Source organism: Ipomoea triloba, chromosome 10 (assembly GCF_003576645.1).
Source record: "Ipomoea triloba cultivar NCNSP0323 chromosome 10, ASM357664v1".
In the NCBI taxonomy this organism is placed as follows: domain Eukaryota; kingdom Viridiplantae; phylum Streptophyta; class Magnoliopsida; order Solanales; family Convolvulaceae; genus Ipomoea; species Ipomoea triloba.
Window position 1 is genome coordinate 8,036,683 of NC_044925.1, and position 18,099 is coordinate 8,054,781.

Sequence of the window (18,099 nt, forward strand, 5' to 3'; positions counted from 1 at the left end):
TAAAATACAAAAAGTTCATTATCTGTGTATTGAATATACATTATTTGATAATATATAAAAATCATGTACTTTCAAATAAATATACTTTATGTATACAAATAATGTACTTTTAATATATTAAAACGTACTTTTTATTTATGGTTCACACAAATGCGTGGACCATGGTCCATGAAATAATGATTGCACACTGAGTGGATGGGTCAGTCAGACTAACCCGCTCAACATATTGTTGAAAGGCGAATTTTAATGAGTTTGTTTGGAAGGAAAAAATTAAGCTATGATTTTTACACTAATGGAGAGTGTTGGTCCCAAAAGGTTGGAGTTACAAGTCTAGAGGGGGTGAATAGACTTGTGAACCATTAGAGTTTTTTAACGATTCAGTTATAGCTTCGAAGGGTAAATTTCTTTGCAATAACAATTCGTTGAGTATGCACAGCGGAAATGTTTTAACCCTTTTTAAGTGGTTTTGCACATAGATTTGTTCTTTTCAAAGGTTAGAATTTGCACGTGTTAGAGAGTATGAAATATGCAGTAAATAAGCAGAGAGGGAGAGAGAGGGATTTTTTTTTAGTAGTTCGACCAACTCAGCTTACTCCATTCTTCTCCCTAAAACTTCAAAGGAGGTTTGCACTATCCCTTTAGTACAAAGAGATCATTCAATCCTTGAACACAAAGCTGGACTTGAGTGTCTAGGTTTTTCAACTCCAAGAGTTTACTCTGCCTCTTTTTCCTTTTACCGAGTAGAGATACAAATGTTTGAAGAAAATTGTTCATCAATATCCAACAAGAGAACTTGACTTCTTTGAATTTGGATCATGAACTTCACTTGAGCATCACAAGTCTCTAATATTGATATAGCTTTGTAGCTTTTTGTCTCTCTCATTGGTCACGAGTTATCTAACTTGAAACTTTGAGCACTACTTGAGAATTTTTCACTTGATTGGCTACCACCTTCTTCAATCTTGAATGAAGGTATTTATAGGCATTTTAAATAAATCCGTTAAAATCTTTTGGCATAATCAAAATCTAAAATACAGTTGTTCCTAACAGAGCGTACGGTTTTTTGAAAAATTTTATTCCTACAAAATTGAGTTTTGTGTGGGCTCCAATATTGACGCACTTTAAGCATTAAAATAGTGCAACTTAAGCACACAAAGAAAGTATCTTAAGAACACAAATCACACACCTAAAGTTTTAAAATGGCGCACTTTAAGCACACAAACAAAGCACCTTAAGAACACAAACCCCGCATCTAAAGTTTTAAAATGGTGCACCTTAGGTTTCAACAATTGGCGCACCTTAAGTATACAAATCACACACCTTAAGAAGGAAAATCATGAACCTAAAACTTTAATCCGACGCACGCACCTTAAATTTGACATAGATGCAAAAAGATCAAATTGCCACCATTTTTTTTAATCATTATTAATCTTGAAGGTTGATTTTATATCTACTATACTAATAAGAGCCAAATAGTGTTAGGCCTAAAATAGGTAGAAAAAATGGCAGTCAAATTATTTAATCAAATGTATGACTCAGATGAATTATTTAATCAAATAGATGGTTAAGATAATTCAGATTAATATTATTCATAGAGATTACCTAATTTAACCTTACTTTTATGATTATCCGTTAAGTTTTCCGTTAAATATTCTCTTCTCCGTTAATATTCCGTTAACTTTTAACTTACCCATTAATTCCTATAAGAAAGGTCTTAGGTTCGAATCTCATCTCAATCAAATGTGACATAATTAAGTTTCTCACTCTATTTACTCTTATTAATTAAATTAAATAAATTAGTAGCTACAACAAAAAATGATACATATGTATTTCTTTAATTTAGAATTATGTGTCTACAATACCTTTATTTGAAAAAATTATTCATTATCAAAAAATTAAATTAAATAAGAGAAATAATTTCATTAGTTATATTGTCTTTATTTTCTCTCATGCAAAGATTCTTTACATTCAAATTTATCAATTGATATTCATTATTATATTCCCCATTATCTTATTTTTACAATATCTTATAATTAAATATCAAAGTTATAGTACAAAATAATGTTATATATTTATTTAACAAGTATTTTATTAATACTATGAAAAAAAATTTAAATAATTTGAAGCTAATTATATTAACTACTTGGAATTGGTTGACAAAGAGAGTACTCAAATAACCCAACAAATTGAAGCGTAATCGCTCTATTTTACTCTTATTGAATTAAATAAATTAGTAGTTATACCAAAAAATGATACATATGTATTTCTTTAATACCATGAAAAAAATAAAAAAGAATAGTTTGAAACCAATCATATTAACTACTTGAGGGATTTGTTGACAATGAAAGTACTCAAATAACCCATTACCAAGCAAATTGAAGTGATCTAAGAAACTACATTTTAATATCTTTGGAATATATAATATTTTAAATTTTCAAATTTTTATTAATTTATTTAATCTTTTTTCTTAAACTAGGGATTTCTTTATCCACAATAACTCATTCAACAATAATGGTTGAACCAAATGAACCCCAAGCATAACACCTAAAGGAAAGTCCATAGCTCCTATATCATAATCTCATTGCATGAAGCTACCAATAATAACCGAATTGCAAATAACACACTACCAACAAAAAGGAAGAGAACAAATAGTAAAGATGAAGACAATGACAATGNTCGTTGAGTATGCACAGCGGAAATGTTTTAACCCTTTTTAAGTGGTTTTGCACATAGATTTGTTCTTTTCAAAGGTTAGAATTTGCACGTGTTAGAGAGTATGAAATATGCAGTAAATAAGCAGAGAGGGAGAGAGAGGGATTTTTTTTTAGTAGTTCGACCAACTCAGCTTACTCCATTCTTCTCCCTAAAACTTCAAAGGAGGTTTGCACTATCCCTTTAGTACAAAGAGATCATTCAATCCTTGAACACAAAGCTGGACTTGAGTGTCTAGGTTTTTCAACTCCAAGAGTTTACTCTGCCTCTTTTTCCTTTTACCGAGTAGAGATACAAATGTTTGAAGAAAATTGTTCATCAATATCCAACAAGAGAACTTGACTTCTTTGAATTTGGATCATGAACTTCACTTGAGCATCACAAGTCTCTAATATTGATATAGCTTTGTAGCTTTTTGTCTCTCTCATTGGTCACGAGTTATCTAACTTGAAACTTTGAGCACTACTTGAGAATTTTTCACTTGATTGGCTACCACCTTCTTCAATCTTGAATGAAGGTATTTATAGGCATTTTAAATAAATCCGTTAAAATCTTTTGGCATAATCAAAATCTAAAATACAGTTGTTCCTAACAGAGCGTACGGTTTTTTGAAAAATTTTATTCCTACAAAATTGAGTTTTGTGTGGGCTCCAATATTGACGCACTTTAAGCATTAAAATAGTGCAACTTAAGCACACAAAGAAAGTATCTTAAGAACACAAATCACACACCTAAAGTTTTAAAATGGCGCACTTTAAGCACACAAACAAAGCACCTTAAGAACACAAACCCCGCATCTAAAGTTTTAAAATGGTGCACCTTAGGTTTCAACAATTGGCGCACCTTAAGTATACAAATCACACACCTTAAGAAGGAAAATCATGAACCTAAAACTTTAATCCGACGCACGCACCTTAAATTTGACATAGATGCAAAAAGATCAAATTGCCACCATTTTTTTTAATCATTATTAATCTTGAAGGTTGATTTTATATCTACTATACTAATAAGAGCCAAATAGTGTTAGGCCTAAAATAGGTAGAAAAAATGGCAGTCAAATTATTTAATCAAATGTATGACTCAGATGAATTATTTAATCAAATAGATGGTTAAGATAATTCAGATTAATATTATTCATAGAGATTACCTAATTTAACCTTACTTTTATGATTATCCGTTAAGTTTTCCGTTAAATATTCTCTTCTCCGTTAATATTCCGTTAACTTTTAACTTACCCATTAATTCCTATAAGAAAGGTCTTAGGTTCGAATCTCATCTCAATCAAATGTGACATAATTAAGTTTCTCACTCTATTTACTCTTATTAATTAAATTAAATAAATTAGTAGCTACAACAAAAAATGATACATATGTATTTCTTTAATTTAGAATTATGTGTCTACAATACCTTTATTTGAAAAAATTATTCATTATCAAAAAATTAAATTAAATAAGAGAAATAATTTCATTAGTTATATTGTCTTTATTTTCTCTCATGCAAAGATTCTTTACATTCAAATTTATCAATTGATATTCATTATTATATTCCCCATTATCTTATTTTTACAATATCTTATAATTAAATATCAAAGTTATAGTACAAAATAATGTTATATATTTATTTAACAAGTATTTTATTAATACTATGAAAAAAAATTTAAATAATTTGAAGCTAATTATATTAACTACTTGGAATTGGTTGACAAAGAGAGTACTCAAATAACCCAACAAATTGAAGCGTAATCGCTCTATTTTACTCTTATTGAATTAAATAAATTAGTAGTTATACCAAAAAATGATACATATGTATTTCTTTAATACCATGAAAAAAATAAAAAAGAATAGTTTGAAACCAATCATATTAACTACTTGAGGGATTTGTTGACAATGAAAGTACTCAAATAACCCATTACCAAGCAAATTGAAGTGATCTAAGAAACTACATTTTAATATCTTTGGAATATATAATATTTTAAATTTTCAAATTTTTATTAATTTATTTAATCTTTTTTCTTAAACTAGGGATTTCTTTATCCACAATAACTCATTCAACAATAATGGTTGAACCAAATGAACCCCAAGCATAACACCTAAAGGAAAGTCCATAGCTCCTATATCATAATCTCATTGCATGAAGCTACCAATAATAACCGAATTGCAAATAACACACTACCAACAAAAAGGAAGAGAACAAATAGTAAAGATGAAGACAATGACAATGTTACTCAAAAGAGAATTAAGAACACTTAGAAAAATTCAAATGAAAAGTAGTATTTATTTAGACTATCATTTTTAGACCAAATATTTACACTATCGATTTTACAAGGTTGCAAACATTTATATTTTAGTAATAATTATAATGAATTTTCTATATTATCTTGGATTCATATACTTTGAGTTAGATATTTAAATAAAAAAATTCGACATTCAATTACCCATGTATACATTTCTCCTATATAATCTTGCATTGATATACTTTCAAATATTTATTCAAATATAAACATTGGGTATAGAAGTAGTATATATATTACGTAGCTAGTTTTTTTTTTTTTTTTTTTTNGGTTTTTTGAAAAATTTTATTCCTACAAAATTGAGTTTTGTGTGGGCTCCAATATTGACGCACTTTAAGCATTAAAATAGTGCAACTTAAGCACACAAAGAAAGTATCTTAAGAACACAAATCACACACCTAAAGTTTTAAAATGGCGCACTTTAAGCACACAAACAAAGCACCTTAAGAACACAAACCCCGCATCTAAAGTTTTAAAATGGTGCACCTTAGGTTTCAACAATTGGCGCACCTTAAGTATACAAATCACACACCTTAAGAAGGAAAATCATGAACCTAAAACTTTAATCCGACGCACGCACCTTAAATTTGACATAGATGCAAAAAGATCAAATTGCCACCATTTTTTTTAATCATTATTAATCTTGAAGGTTGATTTTATATCTACTATACTAATAAGAGCCAAATAGTGTTAGGCCTAAAATAGGTAGAAAAAATGGCAGTCAAATTATTTAATCAAATGTATGACTCAGATGAATTATTTAATCAAATAGATGGTTAAGATAATTCAGATTAATATTATTCATAGAGATTACCTAATTTAACCTTACTTTTATGATTATCCGTTAAGTTTTCCGTTAAATATTCTCTTCTCCGTTAATATTCCGTTAACTTTTAACTTACCCATTAATTCCTATAAGAAAGGTCTTAGGTTCGAATCTCATCTCAATCAAATGTGACATAATTAAGTTTCTCACTCTATTTACTCTTATTAATTAAATTAAATAAATTAGTAGCTACAACAAAAAATGATACATATGTATTTCTTTAATTTAGAATTATGTGTCTACAATACCTTTATTTGAAAAAATTATTCATTATCAAAAAATTAAATTAAATAAGAGAAATAATTTCATTAGTTATATTGTCTTTATTTTCTCTCATGCAAAGATTCTTTACATTCAAATTTATCAATTGATATTCATTATTATATTCCCCATTATCTTATTTTTACAATATCTTATAATTAAATATCAAAGTTATAGTACAAAATAATGTTATATATTTATTTAACAAGTATTTTATTAATACTATGAAAAAAAATTTAAATAATTTGAAGCTAATTATATTAACTACTTGGAATTGGTTGACAAAGAGAGTACTCAAATAACCCAACAAATTGAAGCGTAATCGCTCTATTTTACTCTTATTGAATTAAATAAATTAGTAGTTATACCAAAAAATGATACATATGTATTTCTTTAATACCATGAAAAAAATAAAAAAGAATAGTTTGAAACCAATCATATTAACTACTTGAGGGATTTGTTGACAATGAAAGTACTCAAATAACCCATTACCAAGCAAATTGAAGTGATCTAAGAAACTACATTTTAATATCTTTGGAATATATAATATTTTAAATTTTCAAATTTTTATTAATTTATTTAATCTTTTTTCTTAAACTAGGGATTTCTTTATCCACAATAACTCATTCAACAATAATGGTTGAACCAAATGAACCCCAAGCATAACACCTAAAGGAAAGTCCATAGCTCCTATATCATAATCTCATTGCATGAAGCTACCAATAATAACCGAATTGCAAATAACACACTACCAACAAAAAGGAAGAGAACAAATAGTAAAGATGAAGACAATGACAATGTTACTCAAAAGAGAATTAAGAACACTTAGAAAAATTCAAATGAAAAGTAGTATTTATTTAGACTATCATTTTTAGACCAAATATTTACACTATCGATTTTACAAGGTTGCAAACATTTATATTTTAGTAATAATTATAATGAATTTTCTATATTATCTTGGATTCATATACTTTGAGTTAGATATTTAAATAAAAAAATTCGACATTCAATTACCCATGTATACATTTCTCCTATATAATCTTGCATTGATATACTTTCAAATATTTATTCAAATATAAACATTGGGTATTTTATAATTAAAGCTATTGAGTATACTAAACTTTTGTTAAAACAAAAGAATTGAACCTGTAATTAAAAAATAAAATGTTGACACAAAATTTATTTCAAAACATAGCAATATAGTTTAAACATTTAAAAATAAACAAGTTTGCAATTAATTTTTTTTAAAAGTCTAAGTGAAGAAATTGTAAAAATGTAAATTTATTGTATTTATACTTGAGATCAGAGGTTCAAATTACTCCAAGTACATATATATCTTCCTCATCTTGGGCACAACTTTTTTAATCCTTCCGCTGGCACAACTTTTTTTTTTTTTTAAATCCTTACTTTCTCTTTGCGCACAACAACATTTTACCACATTAATATATTTTATGTTGTTGTGTTGTTGTTGTTGTATTGATTTTAAAGATTACGCTTTTGGTAACCTCATTTATTTATAAGAACGAGGCCACAAAAATTTAAAAACTTTATAGTGTGGTGACTTCAAAATTACTCCATTGAATGCACAAAAAAAAAAAAAAAAAAAAAAAAAGACGTAGTTTTTAGTAGACAGAAAGTTAATATTTTGTATTTCATCAAAAGTCTTTACTTATTATAGTGTATAATAGACACGTTAAACACTAGTAATAAAATTAATTTTAGTATATTATCTAAAAATAAACCCCCCCCCCCCTTCCCTACTGGGGATTGAACCTGTGACCTCTCACTTAGGAGCCACAGCTATGCCGCTTGATAGGGCCACAGCTATGCCACTTGACCACAAAACCTTTAGCCTGTTCAAAAGTGCATAGCAACCTAGCTAGTTAAAACATTTAAAAATAACAAGTTTGCAATTAATTTTAAAAGATTCTAAGTGAAGAAATTGTAAAAATGTAAATTTATTGTATTTCATACTTGAGATCAGAGGTTCAAATCTTACTCCAACTTTGTACATATATATCTTCCTCATGTCTTGGGCACAACTTTTTTTTCAATCCTTCCGCTGGGCACAACTTTTTTTTTTTTTTTAAATCCTTTTATCTTTCTCTTTGCGCACAACAACATTTTACCACATTAATATTATTATTATTGTTGTTGTTGTTGTTGTTGTTGTTGTATTGATTTTAAAGATTACGCTTTTGGTATGACCTCATTTATTTATAAGAACGAGGCCACAAAAATTTAAAAACTGGCCCGATATAGTGTGTGTGACTTCAAAATTACTCCATTGAATGCACAAAAAAAAAAAAAAAAAAAAAAAAAAGACGTAGTTTTTAGTAGACAGAAAGTTAATATTTTGTATTTCATCAAAAGTCTTCTACTTTATTATAGTGTATAATAGGACACGTTAAACACTAGTAATAAAAATTAATTTTTAAGTATATTATCTAAAAATAAATCTTTAACACATTAAAAATAAATATTTATCCATGATTTACAACAATATAATTTGCCTTTTACATTTTCATTAATTTTTAATTTGAAAACATTACATTTCAATATTAGTTATTTTACTTATTTAGTTGCAATGTTAAGTTCAGTCATCCAATAAAATTTTTACACAATAGCTGTCAATTGTGAGGGCAAAATGATAAACTATTAACCGATAATTAAATCTAAAATTCTGAAATTAACTATACTTGTGCTCGGCCAAGTCATAGAACAAGGTAAAATATATGCAGCTATACCATATGCAATGTTGCAAATATCGCGCCTAAGCACCAATTAATTGGCGCCAAGACGTTGACCAACTACCTAGCGTATCATCATAATCGATGGTCTTGACAGCTAGCCGGCTAGGTTGCCTGGGCACTGCATAAACCACTTAGTCGCTGATCGCTTAGGCACCCGACTAATTAGTTATTGTTTCTTCTTTTTTTTTTAAATGAGTTATTTTACTCAAAGTCACGTCGTTTTGAGCGAAAAATCCTAAATCGTTCAAACCCTAGATTTTTTAAACTTAATATTTAATATTTTAGTATTAAATATTAAAGTATTATATAGTTTAAAATTATCAAGTCTTAAAAAAATTTAAACAATTTTTTAAAAATAAAAAAATAAAAATACACAGGACTTGTTTGGCAATCGGCGGTTAGCAGATTCTATTAGCGGTTAACAAATAACATATTGTGTCAACGAGTTTGACAAGCGGATTATTTTAGCAGTTTGTATAAAGGTATTTAGTAAAATTAGCTATTTATATTAGCGGTTAACATGTAAAATGATCAAAAGGGTATAATAATAATAATAATAATAATAATAATAATAATAATAATAATAAATTATTATTATTATTATTATTATGATAAGAAAAACACTAGAACTAAAACAAAACAAAAAGATGTGGGATCATTTCTTATCCCACATCGGAAGTTAAAAAAAAAAGGGGGGAGGGGGGGGGGGGGGGGGGGGGGNNGGGGGGGGGGGGGGGGGGGGGGCGTTGGGGGGCGTTGAGCTCCCTAATAAAAGGAAGCTTAACGCCCCTTTAGTTTCTCCCCTTGTCCATCCCACATCGAATGGGCAAGAGAAGAGAAGCCCGATGCTTGGGATGGGCAAGAGAAGATAAGGCTTCTTTATGAAAGAAGCCTGGCCTCAGGCTTCCCTAAAATGCTCATCCCAAACGTTGTTACTTGACGCGTTTGGTTTTCCGCGATTCGGAGCAAAAATGCTGCTCCGGACCTCTATTTTACCAAACATAAATTTTTAATTTGGACATTTTGACTAAGTCAATATGCCAAATTAGCGGATCCGTCAAAGTCTGGGTGGATTCGTTATTTACCAAACAAGACCACAACTGCTTGGGCGATGATTAATCGGTCGAGCGCCTAGCAATTTTTTTAATCATGACAATATGTCAACAATTACATATATTTATATAACTGAAGTACAATCAACACATAAAATAGTGTATATATAAGTTTTATGTGGGCTCTCTCTAGGGTTTCTTCCTAGAGAGTTTTCTCCCTAGTTTTTCTAGGGTTTGTTTTCTTTGTCTTCTGTCTTCTTGTCCATCCGTTTTGTTAGTGTTTCTCCTGTCTATTTAGTCCTTTGTCTGTGCTCTTCTAGTTGTCGTTGAAAAATGGATGTAAGTGTTATCGAGGATAAATGTTCAGATCTGACTTTGGAGGAGGAAGAAGTGGGAGGTCTTGAGGTATAGTACATGACCTGCATGACGAGACTAATAATGTGCCTCATTGGGAAGTAGTTGGCTATTTCCTCATAGACAGGCTGATCAAGTCCGATCATATGTAGTAGGTTCTTGCGTCCGTGTGGCGTCCAGTAATGGGGATGCGTGTTCTATCCCTTGATGATAATCTTTTCTTATTCTAGTTCCCGCATGTTAAGGATATCATGTTAAAGATATGAAACCTGTCCTCAAAGAAGGTTTGTGGTCGTTCGAAAACAACAATTTGGTGTGTAAACAAGTTTTGGCTAGATCTAGGGCGAAGGATATAACGTTGGATTCCGTCGACTTCTGGGTCTAAGTGCACGACTTACCTACAGTGTATGCGACTAATGATTTCATCAAATTATTAGATTAGGGTGAAGATTATAAGGGAAAGTAGGAGGAAGTTTATATATACATTGTCTGAGAGAGAAAGCAGGAGGAAGTTTAAACAAACTACAACCTATTCTACAGGTAAACAAACTAAGAGAGAATAGTTGCTAAAATACAAACAAGGATGAGAACTAGGCTTCCCCCGCAAGATTGAGGATCCATCGGAAACGCCAATCTTGGACCGAAAGTATAAAAACGAGGCACGTCCCAACGGTTTGGTAAGAACATCAGCAATTTGATATCTGGATGGAATATGATGAACTGACAGAGTGTCATCCGCCACCTTCTCACGCACAAAAAAATAGTCCAAAGCCAAGTGTTTCATGCGAGAATGAAAGACAGGATTGCGACAAACGTACGTAGCTCCCAAATTATCACAGTAGAGAGTAAGTGGATGTTTAGGCGGAATACCCAACTCACACATCAAATTTTTTATCCACAGAAGCTCCGCAGTGGCATGCGCTAAAGCACAATACTCCGCCTCTGTGGAAGACCGATACACAGTTTTCTATCGAGCTGATTTCCAAGAAACTATATTTGAACCACAATAAATAACATAGGATGTAGTAGAGCGGCCATCATCCCGGATACCACCCCAATCAGAATCAGAAAATGCAGTCATCGCAAGAGAAGAACCACGGCGGAGAAGAAGACCATGAAAACAAGTGCCCTTCAAGTAACGCAACAAGTGTTTTGCCGCCTGCCAGTGTACAACTCCTGGAGCATGCATATATTGAGAGAGGCGATTTACAGCAAAAGTGACCTCTGGTCGCGTGAATGTTAGATATTGAAGCAAACCAATAAGTCGATGAAACCCCGTAACATCAACAACAGCTGACAAATCGGCAGGTGGCAAAGAAATAGTAGAACTCATTGGTGTAGACACCGGTTTTGCACCATCCATGTTGAAACGCAATAAAACATCTTGAAGATACTGACTTTGAGAAAGAAACAACCCAGATGCCACAGGAACAACTTCTACTCCCAAAAAATGATGCAAGAACCCCATATCACGAATGGAGAAACGGGTTGCTAAAGCAGACGTGAACCGTTTCAAAAAGATAGAATTATTCCCTGTCAGAATAATGTCATCTACATAGACCAAAAAATACACAATGACACTATCTGAATGATAGATAAATAAAGATGTATCTGCTATAGATTTCTGAAAACCAATGCTCAACAAATAAATTGACAACTCCATATACCATGCACGCGGTGCTTGTTTAAGGCCATACAAAGCCTTTGTTAACTTACAAACATGCGTTGGGTGTTGGGAATCAAAATAACCAGGTGGCTGCTCCATATACACCTCTTCATGCAATGTGCCATGAAGGAAAGCGTTGTTGACATCAAGCTGTTGTATAGGCCAATGGCGACTCAAGGCAATTGTGAGGACAAGACGAATAGTCACAGGCTTAATAACAGGACTAAAAGTTTCAAAATAGTCACGCCCGGGTTCCTGCAAAAAACCTTTAGCAACAAGCCGTGCTTTATATCGATCAATAGTACCATCAGGTTTCCTTTTCACCCGAAAAACCCATTTACAGCCAATGGTAACATGATGTCTCCTCGGAACAAGAACCCAAGTATCATTACGAATGAGAGCATTGTACTCATCATCCATTGCAGTACGCCATCTAGAATCCCGAAGAGCTTGGGCAACCGTAGATGGTTCAATAGCAGAGGGCAACGGATGTGATGTAGTACAATTCACAAATTTATCATTGTAGTACTTGGGATTAGGGCGACGGATACGAGTTGGACGAGTAGATGGATGTTGTACTTGAGAGACGGCAGGAGGCTCTTGGGGAGCCACAGACTGCGAGGAAGACTCCGTAGATATAACAGGTTGTGGGTGGACAGAATCTTGTGGTGAGGTGACAGCAGGAGGCTCTTGGGGAGCCACAGACTGCGAGGAAGACTCCGTAGATATAACAGGTTGTGGGTGGACAGAATCTTGTAGTGAGGCGACAGCAGGAGGCTCTTGGGGAGACGCAGAGTTAGAGGGGGACTCCGTAGATATAACAGGTTGTGGGTGGACAGAATCTTGTGGTGAGGCAACGGCAGGAGGCTCTTGGGGAGACGCAGAGTTAGAGGGGGTTTGAGAGCTACCTGGAGTATCAGCAACATGGGAGTCAGATTGACCGGCCACAGGAATATCTGATTGAGTGTGGGATTGATCTGAAGCACTCGCAGGTATTGGAATACGCACAACCAGATAGGGAACAAAATAAGGATTCAAACTTTGTTCATTTGGTTTACGAACACTTGCTGAAATCTCTTCATAAGGAAAACAATGGTCAACGAATTTAACATGCTGAGAAAGATATAAGCGATTAGTAGAGGGGTCTAAACACTAGGCAAATTGAGTTGTAGAATATCCTACAAAAATGCATGGAATAGACTTTGGATGCAACTTGGTTGACACATATGGCCTAAGCCAAGGAAAACATTGACAACCAAAAGGCTTTATTTTTCTATAGTTCGGAGATGACCCAAAAAGCATGCGAAAAGGTGTTTGATTGTTTAGAAGTGGAGTGGGCATGCGATTTATCAAATACATAGCACATTGGAAAGCATACGACCAGAAAGTAATAGGAAGATTAGCACGACGAAGTAAAGAAAGTCCAGTCTCGACAATGTGTCGATGCCGTCGTTCAACAGTCCCATTGTGCTCAGGTGTGTGGGGGGGGGGTGTGGTAAAGTGAGAAATACCATGTAGATTAAACATAGGGATTAACTTTTTAAACTCACCACCGTTATCTGAAAATATAGACACAATCTGATGACCAAAATATTTTTCTACTAATCGCTTGTATTGAGGGAATATAATGAAAACATCAGACTTCTTTTTCAGAGGATATAACCAAATATACTTTGTGAAGAAATCAACAAAGACAATGTAATAAAAATAGTCATCTACAGATATTTGAGTGGTTCCCCAGACATCAGTGTATATTAACTGTAATGGCTTATTACTAGTTAGGGAATTATCTGAAAATGGCAATTTATGGCTTTTACTGATATCACACGAAGTGCAACTAAAATTATGTAAGGCAGAAGACTGAAAATCAACACCGTAACATTGTAGAATTTGTTGTAGGATTTTGGTTGATGGATGACCAAAGCGATGATGCAAGTCCATGATAGAGGAAGAAACTGCAACATTGACTTGAGGATTTTTTGACATTGAGGCATAATAGACATCATGAATGTTTTCTCCCCGTAGTATCGACGCCCCCGTGCGTTGATCCTTCACAAGAAAGTAAGAAGGGAAAAATTCAACCGAGACATTGTTAGATTTACATAGTTGAGAAACTGACACCAAATTATTTCGTAACTTGGGAACACAAAGAACACCGAATAAAGAAAGATTACGAGTCATAGCAGGAAAAATGGTATGACCAGTATGCGAAATATGTAAACTATTACCATCACTAGGGGTGGGCACGGGTTGGGTTCGGGTTCGACCCGTGGCTAATTTCGGGTACCCGAAATTTTCGGGTTGGGATTTTTGGTACCCGAGCCCGAACCGAGATATTAACAATCATCTTCGGGTTCGGGCTTATCGGTTCGGGCCTGCATCAGGTTCGGGTGTCTATACCCGAATTTTTTAAATATGTTAATTAAAATAAAGAAATCTAAGAGTTTGAGTAGCTAAATGGATTACAATTTTGTAAAATCATAATTTCAAAATAAAGTAATTATTACAACCCATCAACTTTAATAAAATTACAACAATTTACAAATATAATATTTTGTTATTAAGAACATGAAACATCAATAACGATAACACATAAAATTGAAATTTAATAGGTGAAAATGCAGATGCTTGGCAACTTGAGTGAATCATCTATCTATCGATATATATATTGTAGTTCGATCCTCTATAGGTATTAGTTCCATCATTGAATTTCATATTTGCTGCAATAATGAGAAATTAATAGTTAGATCAATATAATTTCAATTCCCTTCAAATGAGAAGAGGGGTTAAGATCAGGGGATAAGATCAAATCTAACATATTAACACACTGCTGATATCAGCAGACCTAACCACACAGGCATAGTAAAGAATTTAAGAGTTTAAATAATTAAAAGAGGAAAGGGATATTGGTAGTTGTCCAGTTGCATGCAGGTACATGCACTATATTGCCTATGAAACAGACAAAAAGTAACAGAAATGATGGGTGATAAAAATTTTGGCTGGCCTGTGAGAAATTAAAGCCAAGTCAATAGTTAAAGATTTCAGCATATCTCATCTCTAGTAATAAAGAAAGGATGCAGGATGATGAGTCTCATACAAATAATATCACCTATCTATCTATCTTTGCACAATACAATCTACTGCAACTTTATTTGAGAAACATTTAATTTTGAACTTGAAAGCAAACACAGAAAGACTATTAAGAATTTCCTTTGACAACCTAAGTTACATAACATTGACTGCAAATGCAATTAAAGATCATTTAGGACAAATCTCAAAAAAATACATCCTCATCACCATTCACCACCTCATACATCTATTTATATATGTATTCACACATACACATATGCATGAGTACAAAACTACCAAATTATCCCAGACAACAAAATCAAACCTACAATATTCAGTGAACTCACTGAATACTACCAACTAAAAATTTACAACAAAAAGATTTTTAAGAAATAAACACCAAAATTTTTCAGATATTGATACAAAGAATTGCACTATTATAATTTATAATTTTATATGAACTCAAAAAGTATTTTAAATGCATTCATACAGAATTCTGAGTTAGCATAATTTCAAAATCATATGTATATACAAATATACAATGATACAAAGAACTTCATTAAAAACTCCAAATCTTCAATATTTATACATACCTTATCTCCCAAATGATGTCTTAAAAACCGCAGGACCATACATTCTCATTTCACCCTAAAATGAGAATTCAAAAGTATTAACAGTTCACAATTTTTGTCATAAACTTCAAGAATATAATATTCAACAATATGACAGTGTATTCACAAAATCACATTTATTCATTAATTTCACAAATTCATAAAATTCAAGAATTAAGACTTTAACAATTATCAGTATATTCATAAATTCATAACACAATTAACACAAAATTAGAACTACACAAAATTTTAATTTAAACTCTAATTTTAATGGATACATTAACAAGTTTTCTGTAAATGAATTATAGTTAACTTTAGTTTTCTAGAAAAAAAAAACAAACTAATTAAAAAATCCTGGAAAAATCATAGTTAAACCAAATTTTCTGTAAACAAAATTGTAGGACCAAGTGACCAACTATAATTTCTGGAAAAAATCTTAGTTAAACTAATGCAAAGAAAACATTTTAAAAAAACTTTTAAAAGTCTTAAAACTTTAATTGTCTGAAAAAAAAACGAAAAAAAAACTAAAATAGCAAACTAGCAGAGTAGTAGTAAATTACGTGTCACTCCTGTTAGATTTTCATGGCTAGTCACTGAAGAAGCTAAGGGCATATCCCTGGATCTAGGGTTTCCTGTGTGAAAGAATAATCAGAATATGAGTATGAGTAGATAAAACTCAAAAAGTGTGATGTTAGAGGAGACTTACCGGTAGGCAAGAGTCGACGGTGAGAACCTGAGAAGGAGTCGAAGTCACTGTCTCGCGAAAAGGGTGAAGTGGCGGAGCCGGATCGGAGTGGCTGAGAGGGTCAGAACACCAGAGGGGTGAGAGGCAGAGTGTCGGAGACAAAGAGACTTCGGCGGTGGTGTCTGGATGAGAGGTTTGAGGTGAGGCGGAGATGGTGTCTGGATAACAGGGTGAGGTGAGGAGCGAGAGGCGTGAGGCGCAAATGAGATGAATGCCTTCAACCCTAACATATATTTCCTTTATATACTTATATATATTTCGGGTTTCGGGTCGAATCCGAAACTCAAACGGCGAACCCGAAATCCGAACCGACAACATTAATTTGTGTTTTGTAATTTTGCGGGTTCGACCCGTTTTGGCTCGAATCCGACCCGATTCGAGTCAAACGGGTCAAACCCGCGGGTTTTTCGGGTTGGACCCTATTTATGCCCAGCCCTAACCATCACCCAAGAAGATCTCATCAGGACCACCATAGTCAGAAAGTCCTTGCAGTGAGGACGGATGAGACGTGATGGGAAGCACCACTATCAAACATCCACGCCTGGGAATTAGCTGGTGATATATTAGTCGTATTAGCTGTAGGAGAATGGGAATTACTTGAGGCTTGAAGAGTCTCCAGCTGGACATTATGATTTTTTAGGAACCTTGCTAGCTTGCGACAGAATCGAGTTTCATGTCTTGGAAAATCACAAAAACGACAAACCTTTTCATTTCTGTTGTTTCCATTGCTAGACCGATTCGAATTCCCATTGAAACCTCCACGAAAACGCCTAGTGCCAAAAGATGGCGTCTGATCAGGTTGAAATGCCGCAGAAGACCGACCAACCTAAGAGTTCCTAGAGGACATTCTTTGGGTAGCATTAGCTGTGGCCAACAGAACTTGTTGTGCCTCATCATTTTTCTTCATCAACCGTTCACAATCCACAAGTATATCAGAAAGTTTTGAGAAGGAGATGGCATTGGCGCGAACACGAGCAGCGGCCATAACAGAGTGAAACTCATCCCCTATTTGCGAGAGTACATGGGCAACCAGATCATCAGCAAGCACTTTCATCTCTTGCAAAAACTCAATGACAGGCCTGGATCCTCGTGGATTATTCATTAGTTTTGCCTTGAGTGAGATAACTCGGCCGCGGGAGGTATTAGCAAACCGGGTAGCGAGGCAGTCCCATGCATCTTTTTCAGTGGCGGCTGAAGAAATAACTGATTGTAGTGTATCAGAACAACTTCCCAAGAGTGCGCTTATACTGATTTGGTCTTGACGATACCAAATCAAATGGGATGGGTTTTTAGTTGTTCGTTGTGCGTCTAAAAATTGAGCAGGTGTTGTGGTAGTGCCATCTAGATAACCAGAGAGGAGTGTTGCTTCAACCTGTCGTCTCCAGACAGGAAAATTGGTAGAGGTAAGTTTAATAGGAAAATTGGTTGGAGCAGCTAGGTGTATAATTTCGGTGGTAGCAGTGACAGCCATGTAGACAGTGGAAAAGGAATTGGTATTGAGGAGGGAGGAAAAAAAAATTTTACTCGTTAGAGTAGGTAGTGGCTCTGATACCATATAAGGGAATGTATATTTCAATGAATAAAGAAAGAGATTACATCAGTTTATATATACACTGTCTGAGAGAGAAAGCAGGAGGAAGTTTAAACAAATTACAATCTATTCTGCAGGTAAACAAACTAAGAGAGAATAGTTGCTAAAATACAAACAAGGATGAGAACTAGGCTTTAATAAAGATGAATGTGAATACCCCTCTGAAGCG

General features: G+C 33.2%; 1 long non-coding RNA gene across 1 annotated transcript; it reads right to left on the reverse strand.

Annotated features, from left to right (window-relative positions):
- Window positions 1-14,347: 14,347 nt before the first annotated feature.
- Window positions 14,348-16,555, reverse strand: LOC116032919. Its single transcript, XR_004100805.1, has 4 exons — window positions 16,301-16,555; window positions 16,155-16,226; window positions 15,577-15,631; window positions 14,348-14,634 (listed from the first exon to the last, which is right to left on the reverse strand). It is a non-coding gene; the product is annotated as an uncharacterized LOC116032919 (long non-coding RNA).
- Window positions 16,556-18,099: the final 1,544 nt, after the last annotated feature.